The sequence below is a fragment of the Primulina tabacum genome, chromosome 1 (genome assembly GCF_025594145.1).
Source record: "Primulina tabacum isolate GXHZ01 chromosome 1, ASM2559414v2, whole genome shotgun sequence".
Taxonomy (NCBI): domain Eukaryota; kingdom Viridiplantae; phylum Streptophyta; class Magnoliopsida; order Lamiales; family Gesneriaceae; genus Primulina; species Primulina tabacum.
Window position 1 is genome coordinate 36,028,636 of NC_134550.1, and position 14,811 is coordinate 36,043,446.

The following is a 14,811-nucleotide window of genomic DNA, read 5'->3' on the forward strand; positions in this document are numbered from 1 at the left end:
AATATCAATCTACTGATGTTTCGACGGCATAACAATACAGTCACGATAACCCCGTCTATCTCAAAATCACAGAGATACTACCAGAATTCATAATCAATATCAATACAATTCATAATCTCAATATCGGTACACTTAACATCAGTAACAACACTACTCTGATATCAAATCTCAATTAATATCTTTCGAAAATCATAACAATTGCATACACAGTCTGTTTTGCGATCTGACTTCAATTATGCGATGCCTACTATATCAGAGACACCATATCTGGTTCATATTCAATTCGAACAATATCATGTTTCCAAATCATCTCAAAACTTAATAAAACTTACGTCCTAGTATAGCTCGTAGCGAGAGGAGTACGATACTGCGTTCGGATTCGACTTCTGATACACGGATATCTCAAAATCCGTATTTGAAGATATGAAAAGCTTTAAGAAATTTGCTGAAAGAAAACCCACGATTTCTTCTGCTGAAATCGTGAGAATCAATACATATATATATATATCTCAACTGCATGTCAAACAAATGGCTAAACCTTCATACTGCACGTCGCACCGCGGGTGCGCTCACTTTTGCACCGCGGGTGCGCTCCATGTATTGATATGCATCAACTTTCCCCGAAGCTTTGACCGCGGGTGCGCTCTGTCTTTTAACGCGGGTGCGCTGACCCTACTGGTACAACACCGCGGGTGCGCTCAATCTCCAGTAGCAACTTTCATACCCTACTGGCCATGCACCGTGGGTGCGGTACTTCTTCACCGCGGGTGCGGTGTCACTTCTGTAATTAATCTCCAACTCTCTGTCCATCAACCGCGGGTGCGGTCTTGTTCGTAGCGCGGGTGCGGTCTAAACTTTATGCAACCCTTCATAATCTCATTCAGTGCCACTCATTACATATCATGCATACTCATATCTTCTGAATATCACATCAATGAAGACTAATAAATCTCGAGCCTTACATTTCTTCCCATCTAAGAAATGATTTCGTCCTCGAAATCGCAAGTAATCAATTCAGACATATTAGAAGGAATGTATACAGAGTTTAAATCAAAAACTCATCTCAATGAGTCCATTCTGAAATCTTAATCTCATATCAGATTCTGTCTTTCAGATAGTCTCTTTGAGGCCCTGTCAACTTACTGTATTTTCAATAATAGAATAGTCTTCATTCTGAAATATCTTTCTTGTACGGATCTGTGATTCTAAATTGGAATAATAATTCAAGAGCATAGTATCATACTACCCTTCGAAATAACTCTGACCGAATCAATCTCACAATACTGGCTATACAATATCCGTATATACCAATCAACAGCTCATACCAAAGCAATGTCATTAGCTGATATCAGATCTGTTTATCCCAGTCAAGGATATATTAAATCTTCGGCCCCAAATACCAATCGTCATCATCCGACGTTGGCGTATTAAATCTGTCTGGTCTGTGCTATCTTCATTCTCTTCTGAATTAGCTGCATTTTCTTTGTCATATCTTTGACCGTATCAGATCTTATCTCAGGTATCTCCGAGATATTATTCTTATACCAAAGAAATCTGCAGTACTCACTGTACAATGTATCGTCTGTAACTATTTCATTATCCATCTGGTTATCTGCTAATTATTATCGTACAATAATTCACACAGCGACAATATGTCATCTTAACTGGTGCTAGCATCCAGCACTGCAGCTCTCTGGATATCTCTCAATATCCGGATAGTACGCTCTGGCTATCTGTCAGTCGGTGGATAATATATGAATGAGTTCATGGTACGTTCTGCCACAAATACAAACTCAATCAAAATCACAATCTGATATAGTCTAGTTCTACATTCTGGTCAATCTGACCATTTCTTTGACATCGATCTTTGTCCTCTAGTCATGTTTGTACGTCATCTTGTACAAACTAATAGATATAGATTGAACAATCTGTCAATCACAATCATATCATATCACAATCTGGAAAGTAATATAGTGATCTCCTTACGACATTCATCGAATTATACTCCCCATGTCTAGTCAGAAATATACCAATTCTGTAATAACTCTTCTGATCTCTATCTTTCTATCTTCATTTATTGGCGATTCAGACATTTCAGTACAAATTCTGCCAACATTTCATTACAAATTCTGTCACAACTAATTTAATCTGTCTATGTCAAAACTATCTGCTTGAATATCATACATTCTCAATCACCAAAATGAAAACTGAATCCACTACGGTGCGTTTTTGACACTATCTGTCATTTCAGATTCGAAGTATTTGGTACAAACAAATCAGTTAATAATATATATAAAAAAATATACCTACCTGGTATTCGATTCTGACTATCGATATCAAATTCTGTCGTGCAATTCTGAAATATTTGACATCACAAGATAATCATTCTCATACAGTAAAAATCACATATCTGCCACTCTGATCGATGTTCTGCTCTGATTATCGAACTTAAGTTCTGAACATTCTGGTTAAATCTCTGAACTGCCGTAATTCTCGAATTCAGTTTTTATTCGGTTTGAATAATCGATTACATCTTCACGTTGCCCAGATCAACTGCTATATTATCTGCAAAGATGACATGCCCCCAAACCATACAATCTGTATCAAATACTTATCTAGAAGCTAACAATTTCCAAGCAGTTCAAAACATAATCGGATAAGATAATCTGTCAACTCAGACAAAAATAAATTTCTGACATTTCTGAAATTTCTGATCTTTTTGATATCGGTATCGTTCTGAGTCACTGATCACAATCTCAACTGTGTCAAAATCAATCGGTATATTAACTTCAAATATCGCTTAATCTGACTACAATCTGTTTCAAGCAAGATTCTTATCTTAATAATTTCTGTATACAATATTCACAGTTCTCAGAGTATTCAATACAATCTTCAGATATTCGATTCAGTCAATCAGATGCTGTAAGTATATCAAGCTATCATAGATACAACAAGCATGAAATCATCAGAATATCTCTGAACATACTGAAATATGCCATTGAGAAACACTAAATCAAATGTAACTCCTGGCCCGTACTCTTCTACTGATCTTTCAATTCTTTTAGTGTCATTCTGTACATTCAATATCATTCTGTATTGAATTCTAAAATACAACCAGTACCTGGTATCAATTCAATTCTGAAATCTATCTTTCTGATATAAATCAAATCTGAAATCTTATCTGGCAATTATCAGCCAACTCGTACATCACTGGCAATCTGCCAATGATAGGCTCGATTTCAGTACATCTACTGAATACATAAGGATACCATCTGCTCCTTTCTGTATCAATCGAGTCATAGACAATACAAATATCAAAGGAATTCTAGATCTAGAATCCTTACTGTGGAATCTCTACTCAACCATATCTGGTTTGAATCTTATACTCTCCTGAATGGAATCTATCATAATTCTGTACTTGTTCAGCATATTAATATCAATAATGCAGTCAACTTAGAAAACACAAGTACATCATAATCTAACTCAATCTTATTCTCATCTTACTGTAGTATACAATATTTCACAGAAATCTCTGATATCAATCTTTCTTTCCCAAAAAGTAAGGGAATCAATACTACAGTACAATCAGACTCAACAGATACAGCATATCTCAATGCAACTCAGTCAAAGATAATCGTAAGGAATGCATTAGTATATATCAATACCTATGCAATATAATCATTAAAAAAAATAGTACCTGCCACTCTATCATCAGGTGTGTCTAGTGTCTGTTCCTCAGTCTTCTGCTCCCTAAAATCTTCAAGAACTTGACAAACTCTAGCAAGTTGTCCCGGCTGTCTACAAATACGGCAACTACCAGTCACTCCCTGGCATTGCTCTGTGGAATGTCTCCCTCCGCAAGTTCTGCAATATACTCCAGTATAACTCGGGCTAGAACCACTGGAGCTAGACGAACCACTCAATCTGCTCCCTAACTTCTTGAATGGCTTCTTTCGAGCTTTCAACAAATCTTGCTTTCCACTCGTACTGCCGCGATCAAATCGGAGAGGGGATTGCTGTGTCTGGGGTTGCATCGCACACACCCTTTTTAGTTGTCTAATCAGACTCGCCTCCGCTCTCTTCGCTCTACTCAAGGCATCAACAAAATGGTAAGGTCGCTGCATATTCATCAATGCAACTATCTCCGAGTTCAATCCTCTGATGAACTGATCCGCTACAGCTTCATCATTCCCAATTACATGAGGAGCAAAACGCAGTAGAGTAGAGAATTTAGTAACATATCCTTCAATATTCAGTTGACCTTGTCTCAAATTCTCAAACTCTGCTTCTTGTCCTCCCGGTACGAAACTGAGAAAAATCTTCGATAAAATTCAGTTTTGAATATTTCCCACGAAATCACTGTACCTCTCTGTTCTAGCATTCTTTTACATGTAATCCACCAACTTCTGGCAGTCTCTCGTAACTGGTGGAATATCAGTTTAATTCTCTGCTCATCTGAATAATCAAGTAAATCAAACAGTATTTCTATGTCATCAAACCAATTCTCACAATCTTCAGACGTCTCGACACCACTCAGAATCGGCGGCTGAAATAACTGAAATTCTTCCAACTGTATTTCCATCCGAGTTTCTGATACATCTATCTGTTCAGTTGACGCACTACCCCTTTCTGGAATTCTCCGTGGAGGTATATCTGCTTATCAAAACTTTAGTACTCAAATACTACAAATCTGTTCCAATCTTTCTCTGATCATCTTACTGCTGATCAAGAATCAAATCTGATTCATACTCAATAATACATATTACCAATTCAAATCAGATAATTAGATAACATGTATTTTAAAGCAGTAAAGCATAATGTCATGCTAGCACACACAATGTAAGTCAACATTAAAATAAATCTCATGCTAGCAAACACATGCAAGGAAAGATAACTCAATCTACCCCGCTCATTCTCTTCTATCTCAGTCTAAAGGATCTATCTGCTCTGATACCACCTGTTGTGGGGACCCGGACGCTAATCATTTTCTTAGTCATCTTTGGGATTTAATTATCAATTAAGATAAACAGGGTCTAAAAATTTTTCTTTTTACAAATGTAAGTGCGGAACGTAATGGAATTTAACTAATATACATCTCAGTATAAAAGTAATGTACAACAATTATTCAAACTAGTTAATTTCAAGTGTTAAACCAAGTCTACAATAAGTCCGGCATCACCACTCTAACTCATCTTCTCTCATCATCTTCTTGACCCCGATCTTGTCCCACCTGTTGTCATGCACACATACAAATAAGACAACAGCCGGATACTCCGGTGAGAATAAATCCCAGTATAAATAATGTATACATGCAGTTAACTGAATTAACATAAAAACATGAATTATATCTTATCACATGTAGCATAATCAGGCAACATGTATCAATACCAGTCTGTAAATAAAACATGAATCGTAATCTACGAAACATAAATCAATACGGATCTGTAAATCAAATTCTAGTCTCAATATCCAAGACTCGACTCATCTCTCATTCTAATCTAGTCTAGGGATCCCGGTGAATAAGAACGTAACAAGTCTCCCACCTACTACCACCAGTCGCAGTGGCGGTACGTTCTTATTTCTGGACTTTGGTCTAGCTGTATCGAATAATCTACAATAAGCACAATATCTGTATCTTAAGCACATCGATACACCAAACGTCCAGTGCCTTGGCGTATCTACCAAGACTAAGCCTATTCTGACAATGTGCAATGGGTCAGTGACAAGTCTGTCAAAATCTAACCCCTCTGTCAGTGACTCTTACTTAATAGCTCTCTGCTTCCTACTTCTAATTCAATCGAATAAACATACTCATTAAAACACAAAGGTATAAAAACAATACCATACAAGTATGTGGTTTAGGGAAACTCGAGTTAAATCTAACTCAAGTCGATCTCCCAATTGACATCCATTTATACCTTTCTCTTCTCGGTCTGATGAAGACGAAGTCTTTTATTCCAATCTATCCATATCCAATCTGATAATGACAATCATATAAATACCATATCAGTATATAACTCAATTCAAGACCTGTTCTGATCAATACTCAAATCGGTATATAATCTGATCCATATCTGAACAAGGTACAATCTAATTCATATCAATGATATCACGATACAATCGAAATCATTACTGAATCTGATCAATATCAATCTACTGATGTTTCGACGGCATAACAATACAGTCACGATAACCCCGTCTATCTCAAAATCACAGAGATACTACAAGAATTCATAATCAATATCAATACAATTCATAATCTCAATATCGGTACACTTAACATCAGTAACAACACTACTCTGATATCAAATCTCAATTAATATCTTTCGAAAATCATAAAAATTGCATAGACAGTCTGTTCTGCGATCTGACTTCAATTATGCGATGCCTACTATATCAGAGACACCATATCTTGTTCATATTCAATTCGAACAATATCATGTTTCCAAATCATCTCAAAACTTAATAAAACTTACGTCCTAGTATAGCTCGTAGCGAAAGGAGTACGATACTGCGTTCGGATTCGACTTCTGATACACGGATATCCCAAAATCCGTATTTGAAGATAAGAAAAGCTTTAAGAAATTTGCTGAAGGAAAACCCACGATTTCTTCTGCTGAAATCGTGAGAATCAATACATATATATATATCTCAATTGCATGTCAAACAAATGGCTAAACCTTCGTACTGCACGTCGTACCGCGGGTGCGCTCACTTTTGCACCGCGGGTGCGCTCCATGTATTGATATGCATCAACTTTCCCCGAAGCTTGGACCGCGGGTGCGCTCTGTCTTTTAACGCGGGTGCGCTGACCCTACTGGTACAACACCGCGGGTGCGGTCTGTCTAGCACCGCGGGTGCGCTCAATCTCCAGTAGCAACTTTCATACCCTCCTGGCCATGCACCGCGGGTGCGGTACTTCTTCACCGCGGGTGCGGTGTCACTTCTGTAATTAATCTCCAACTCTCTGTCCATCAACCGCGGGTGCGGTCTTGTTCGTAGCGCGGGTGCGGTCTAGACTTTATGCAACCCTTCATAATCTCATTCAGTGCCTCTCATTACATATCATGCATACTCATATCTTCCGAATATCACATCAATGAAGACTAATAAATCTCGAGCCTTACATTAGTCTTTACGACCCGAGACAACACTGAGGCTCTATATGTTAGGGCTGTGCTTTGACTCATTTACCGGCTCCAGGAGAGTCATCAGGTGGCGAGGTTGGGTACAGTTGCGACACATATAGGAGCCAGTGCATTGTAGTCGGGGATTCACCACACACCTGCGGGTGTGGATATCCTATGTGATCTGATTAAATTATAGTGCATAGAATCTCTGGCCAGAGTATGAGATGTACGTCAGAGAAGGAGTTGTCCAACCGTACATGCGATGCCACTATTTTTAGTTATCACATAGTTATCGAATTATTATGCAACCCTCGATGAACCAATAGTTGCAGATTCGATCGGGATATATGAGATGAAGGGACCGTACTGTACGTTAATCATAATCGACTGATTCTTGTAGGCACTATCAGTGATACCCAGGGGATCATGGGGCGATGCTACTAGACGATCTTACCATGATCCGATGGGTGCAATCAGAAATGAGTTCTGACATTCTTAATCAAGGTGTTGATGAAAAGAATGGGGCTAACTAGGGTAAGCCCGAATAAGAATAAATATTATTCTGAATCACAAAAAGTTATGAACGCACGGCTAGCTGTATCCATGAACCATTGAGGGTCACACAAGCACTGGATCATTTGTTCCCGTTGAGAGAATAAATTCAAAGAGTTGAATTTATATTATGATATAGTAATTCAAGGAGTTGAATTTATGATAATTAAATTTTGAGAAAAATAAATTCAATGAGTTGAATTTATGAGATAGTAAATTCAAGAAGTTGAATTTATGAAATATGGAGAGAATAAATTCAAATGGTTGAATTTAAAAAATTTGAGAGTTAATTTATTAAACTCAAAAGTTGGGTTTATTAAAAATTAAATTTTGGATGTGATAAAATTCAAGGAGTTGAATTTAAAATTTTAATAATAAATTCAAATGTTGAATTTATAAAGGATTTAATTTATTAAGCTCAAAAGTTGAGTTTATTAAATAATAAATTAAATATAGTGAGAAGTGTGTTTAATGGGCTTGTAGGAGTAAAAATCCAACATATTAAATAATTAAAGTTTTAATGGACTTTGATTAATTAAACTAGTTGGACTAGTCTAATTAATTAATCAAGCTCATTAATATTATTTAACAAGCCCATGTATTATTTTATGGTAATTAGGTCATGGAGGCTTTATTTAAGTAGGAGACTTAAACCCTAGCCTCCATAACACACCATAATTTTCGAAAAACCTCCTCCTTCTCCCCACAATATTTCGGCCACCCTCTTTGCAAAAGGAGATTGAGCCGCCTATCGAATTTTCGATATCAACGAAAAATATATTCTAAATTTCTAGTGCAATTTAGAAGTGGATCAAACCATCTAGTCGTGGACCTAATTAGAAGAATAAACAAAGGAAATTTTGAAGAAATTTCGTAGGGATTCATCAAGAGATAGATCCGTAATACCGGATTAGTTGGAGCCAAGTGATTTAATCACTAAAGGTATAAAATTCTTATGCCCTTTGAATGTTGATTCATTAAACCATACAAGTGTCCAAACACAAATATATTTTGATTATCAAAATAAAATAAAAAATTTTAAACTTCCTCTGCATTTGGGCGCGTAGAAAACCGAGATCCAACAAAATTATCTTGTTATTGTAACCCAAAATGATGGAGTAGTTACCTCTTCCGAGAACTCCTTATTCATGCGCGCAGAGTGTTTGTTGGAAGTCCTAAGGTGTTTTTAATGCAATTTTCTTTTTTAAAAAATATTAACGTATTTTTCAAGTTTTTATTTATCTAATATCGTTGATTGAATTTGATTATACCTACCATTTTAAAATTTTAACAAAATTATGTTATATTATGTTTTATATTTTTAGAAAAAATATCTTTGGTTAGAATACACGATTTCATTTCCAGGAAAGGGTTGTGCGGAACTAGTGATTAATCCCATGAGGAAAATTTGTAAAATTACCTCGATCAACTATTTAATTAAGAAAATGATCTCCTCATGTGTATTTGAAACACTTCAGATAGACGTGAAGAAGTCGTTTTCTTAATTAAATAGTTGAACAAGGTTAAAAAACAAAATACCCATCAATCAATATATTCAAATTTTGTGGTAAAATAAAATCTTTTCACTTGTGTTTTTATTATTTGAAATGATAATTTATTTCAATTTTAAATTAAAAAATTGCAATCCATATAAACTAACGTAACGCTTGAATTGTTATATTGTTTAAAATATTTAAATTGTATCGTTATTGATTTTGTAATTGTTATTAGATCAATATGATGTGTTTAGTTATCATTAGTTTAATTATGAGAGAAAAATAGTTGAAAAACATAATTATTTTATGATATAGTAAAGATGACATTTGAGCTTATATAAACATACGCATATTAGCCAACTGTCACACTCATTAAGAATAAAATATTGTAAAATTCAAATTTAAATAATCAGTTATATTAAATAATTACTTAAATGCTCGAGATTTTGTGGAGACTAAATTCAAATAAGTTATAATGATATGGAAAATTGTATTTTAGTTCCTATATTTCTATGTATTTGCAATTTTGATATTTTATATTGTGAAAATTTCAGTTTTAGTTTATATATACATCCACATGCTTGCTCTGACGTGTATGATGTCACATTAAAATTTTCGATAAAAAAAGACTAAAATTTCCAAAAACAAGAACTTAAAATACTAAAACTGAGATTCAAAAACATAATGGATCAAAATCTCAAAGTTACAAAAATTACGAGACCAACAATGCTGTGCTTCCTAAATGGTTTTACTCAAAAAATTATAAATGATATTGAATTAATGGAGAAAAAGCTAATTTGGGAATAGACAATACGAGATTTATTAGATAAATGAATACATCTCAGTGATTTGTCATTATATGCTTTGTTGGTCCTCTTTTAAAAAAATGTTTTGCTTACAAAAGCATAAACATATACATATTTGCTATCTATACTATCTTACAAACGAATAAAAAAACAAATAATAACTAATTTTTGCATATTTATCGAGTGGATAAAAATACTCGTTCAAATTTTTAACATAAAAATTATGATAAGAATTCGATAAATAATGTGTAAAACTGTGCTTATCAAAGGCATTAGTGTCAATTGGTCTTCTATTCTCTTCACCATACTAAAGGCAATGGTTCAGTCGATCAAGCAATTATTTTGGTTCGTTATTCTTATCAGTCGCCTTCTTTAAGATGTTATAATAAAAATGTTATATGAACAATATAAAGTAAAATATTTTGCCACCTATCTTGATTCAGGGGTTGGAATTTAAACATCAAAGAGAGAATTTTTTTCAAAAGAATTTGAAGAAGAATTACCTTAAATTGTTGAACGAGATTTCTCCAAATGAATCTTAATCTTATGTAAAGATATTAGAATGAGAACAATATTAATCGGAGTTGCTAGGCAAACACCTCTCTACAAAGTGGAAACACCACCGAATTATTTTCACGATACAAGATTTTAAAATATTATAAGTTTCAGAGTTTGACAAGTTAATCCGCGTAAGATAACTAAAGAACCTAACTGATGAAACAAATCGAGTAATCGTAACTAAAGACTTCATTTGAGCTGAACTAGGAAAACCTTATCAACTGAAGTATTCGTAACTGATATGACATCAGTTAGAACTGATAATTTCCAACTGAAGTGATCGGCTGATCAGTTGACTTCTAATCAGTTGGCCACGTCATCCGCTGAAGTATCAGCAGACAAACTGACAGGTGACAGACTGACAGAGTGTATCAAAGCAAAACAAATGAATCTGAACAGTCTGAATACCTCGCACTACTGTTTGATAAAGTAACTAGATGATGATTCAACGAATATTTTTCATTAAATGCATTCAATACGACCGTTGAGATCGAAAACTATATATAGCTGATCGAATCAGTTGAAGAAGGATAGTTAAAACAATGAAACAATCAAACTATAATCTTCAATCAGTTGCGATACTTTTCACAAGTAGTTTCTCAAGTTTATAGATCGCAAACTCGGCTCTAAATTCATTGTATTTATTCGTAGCATTCAGGCTACCAATTAGAGCGATTCAGTTAATCATTGTATAAACGTTGATAGACTAAGAGTTTCGATTTTGCAGTGTGTAAGACTAACGGAAGTGGATTATCACAATATGTTGTAATATATCAAAGTATTTTAGTAAAAATCTATCCTTGTGATAGAAGGGGTGACGTAGCATCTGAAGTCTCCAAAGTTTCGTAAAAATTCGTGTGTTCATTTCAATTATTCTTTCAGTTTTACATTACATCATTCCTCAGTATTCAATCTATATTTTAGACTATTTCCGCACTTTTATCAGTCAACTGTTTTATATCGACAAACAAGATTTTAAGATCAGTTCCTCAAAAAACTGATTCATATTTGGAAAAAGAATAAAAAATCATAAATATTTATTCAACTCTACCTTCTAAACACTTAAACTACCTTAACTAATCTTATCAAGTGGTATCAGAGCGGTTAATCTTGTCTTGAATACTTTCACGCTCAAACTGATATAGATTATCATGTCTTCATTCAACAAGATTTTCATGTTCTCCAGGGAAGAGTTTGATGATTGGAAGATAAGAATGCATGCTCATCTAGTTGCTCAGGACGAAGACATGTGGTATGTCATAACAGATGAGCCCATGAAGATAATGAAAGCAAACACAGTTGTTCGTCTTACTGATGGAGCACCATATCGAACAGAGAAGCCACAAGATGAATGGACCTCAGAAGATAAGAGAAAGGATGACTTGGATAATGTTGCCATAGACATCTTGTATAAGACTCTGGACAAAAACACAAAAACATATTTAGCAAAATCAAAATGTGTAAATCAACTAAGGAAATATGGGAAAAACTAATCCAGCTTTGTGAAGGAAATGAGCAGACAAAAGAAAACAAGGTTTCAGTTGCTGTTCAGAAATTTGATAACATCAAGATGAAAGCCAGAGAATCGATGTGTGATTTAGATGAAGAGACAAAAGAATAGTGAATGCACAAAATGCACTTGGAAGAGTGCACTCAAATAAAGAGATTGCCCTAAAAGTAATGCGTGGCCTTACCAAGGAGTGAGATGTTAAACAATTGCTATGAGAGAATCTAAAGATTTGAACAAGATGCAATTATATGACCTATTTCCAGATCTAAAAGCCTATGAATTTGAGATGCAAACCATAGTAGGCGAGCAAACAATTCAACCAGTCACAACTACTCTAAGCGCACTGAAACTGGAACTAATAGTTTCAGTTAAGAAATCAGCAGAACAGCTAAGCAACGATGCAATGTCATTGTTTGTGAGAAAGTTGGAAAGTTTATGAGAAAGAATCAAGGTTCTTTTCAAAGAAACTATCACATAAATGAATCTAAAGAAGAACCTAATGCGTGCTTCAACTGCGAAAAAACTGAGCATTTCAATGATGATTGTCCAAAGCCAAAAAGTACAGCAGAATATTAGTTAAGAAGGGTAAAAAGACCTTTTGAGAACAGAAGAAGATTCAAGGATGAGAAGAAGTCATCCAGGAAGAAGAATGAAGCTTTGGTAACCGAAAAGAACGAGCCTAAATGGGCTGACTCTGATAGTGAAGCATCTGAAACTGAGAACTCAAGCAGATCAAGTGATGAAGAGGAGGTGAAATGCCTCATGGCTGATGATGCTGAGCTGGAGTCCAATAGTGATCAGGTATTTGACTTTAGATCAACCGATTTTAAATGAGAAGAGCTTATTTATACACTGCCTGATATGGTAAATGAGCACCGCAAGCCAGCTATCTCTTTTGAGGAAGCTAAAGCAAAGAAAAATGCCCCTCAACTAACACGGCTGATAGCTCTAAATCAGTTGAAAGCATAAATATCAAAGAAGAGATTGTTAAGCTGATAGCTAAAAACAGAGAAAGCAATTACTTGATTCAGCAGCTGAGACTATAAAACTCTAAACTAACTGAAGTAATTCAGGCTTGGAATAAGTTATCAGTTACGTTGAATGAAATGCAAGGGTCACAAAAACCAGTTGGAGATAAAACTTGTCTGGACTTCAATAGTCAAGATTAACCCTCAACCAGTGGTACAATACAAAAACTGAATACAAGAAAATGGAAGTATATTCACTTTGTTAAATCAATAATGGTACATGAGAATCCTGAGTTCAGTAAGCCGATAGAAAAATCACTTGAAAAATCATTTGAAAACGTTCTAAGCGTTATGGAATTTGGTACAGTCCCAAGAGTTCAGCTGAATTGTGCAACTGGTCATCAAAGAAGTCCAGTTATGGTAAACGAAATTCATCAAGAGGCTATTACAATTATTATAATAGCAAGCCAATTCAAAAGCGATATCGGATGAACAATAAGGATAAAAGAGACAAACACATGTTGTATCATCATCACCGCAATCACATGTCACACACAAATTAGGAAAGGTTATCTGGAACAGAGAAGCTGGTAGATCAGTTAGACTGATCCAAATCCGGGTTCCCAAATGATTAATCAGTTTTGGACCCAAATAGATTTGAGTACCAAATTTATTCATTATTTGTGATTGCAGGTTACAGTTAAATTGATAAAAGATTCAGTCTCATACTTGGACAATGGATGTTCGAGACGTATGACTTGAAAAGCTGAACTGATATTTGAACTGATCAAATATTCTGGTCCCAAGATAAGTTTTGGGGATGCCTCACAAGGTAAAACCGTGGGTAAGAGTAATCTTATCCATGGTAATATTATCACCAATAATGTATTACTTGTTGACAATTTGAAATATAACTTAATCAGCATGAGTCAACTATGCGATAATAATAATTCAGTTGAATTCAATAAACATGATTGTTCAGTTAGAAATGCAACTAGTGATATAATCATGACAGGAAAAAGATGTGGAAACACTTACAAATTGAGTTGGAGCAAGTCACTCGATAAGCCAGTTTGCTTCGTAGCTTCTAATCAATCTCAAAACTGGCTGTGGCACAAAAGATTGAACCATCTAAACTTCAAAGCCATTGCACAACTGAGTAAACACGAGCTGGTAATTGGTCTGCCTAAATGTGATTTTTCAAAAGATAAAATTTGTTCAGCTTGTCGGTTCGGGAAGCAAGTTAGATCCTCTTTTAAAACCAAAGGAAGTAAATCTTCAACCCGATGCTTGGAACTGATGCATATGTACTTACTTGGTCCAATACCAGTCATGAACTTAGGGGAAATGAAATACACTCTCGTGATTGTTGAAGATTTCTCAAAATTTACTTAGGTCATTTTTCTAAAATCAAAGGATCAAATTGCTTTACAACTGATAAAACTCTTTAAAAGACTTTTAATGAAAATTCAGTAGGGATTGACAGAATAAGATCCGACCGTGGAACTGAATTTTTCAGTCAAACTTTGTCTCAATTTTTTTTAAAACTTAAGAATTAGGCATGCGTTCTCAGCTGCAAGAACACTACAACATAATGGTGTAGCTGAACGAAGAAATCAAACTCTTAAGGAGGAAGCGAGAATAATGCTAGCTGATTCTTGTATTTCTCAAATATTTTGGGCAGAGGCAGTTAACTACCACGTTGAACTGAGCAGGCTACTTGAGGACTCACGGATATTTCTAGTATCTCTCTCTTCAGTTATCAAGTTCAAGATCTTCTGCCAAGGTTTA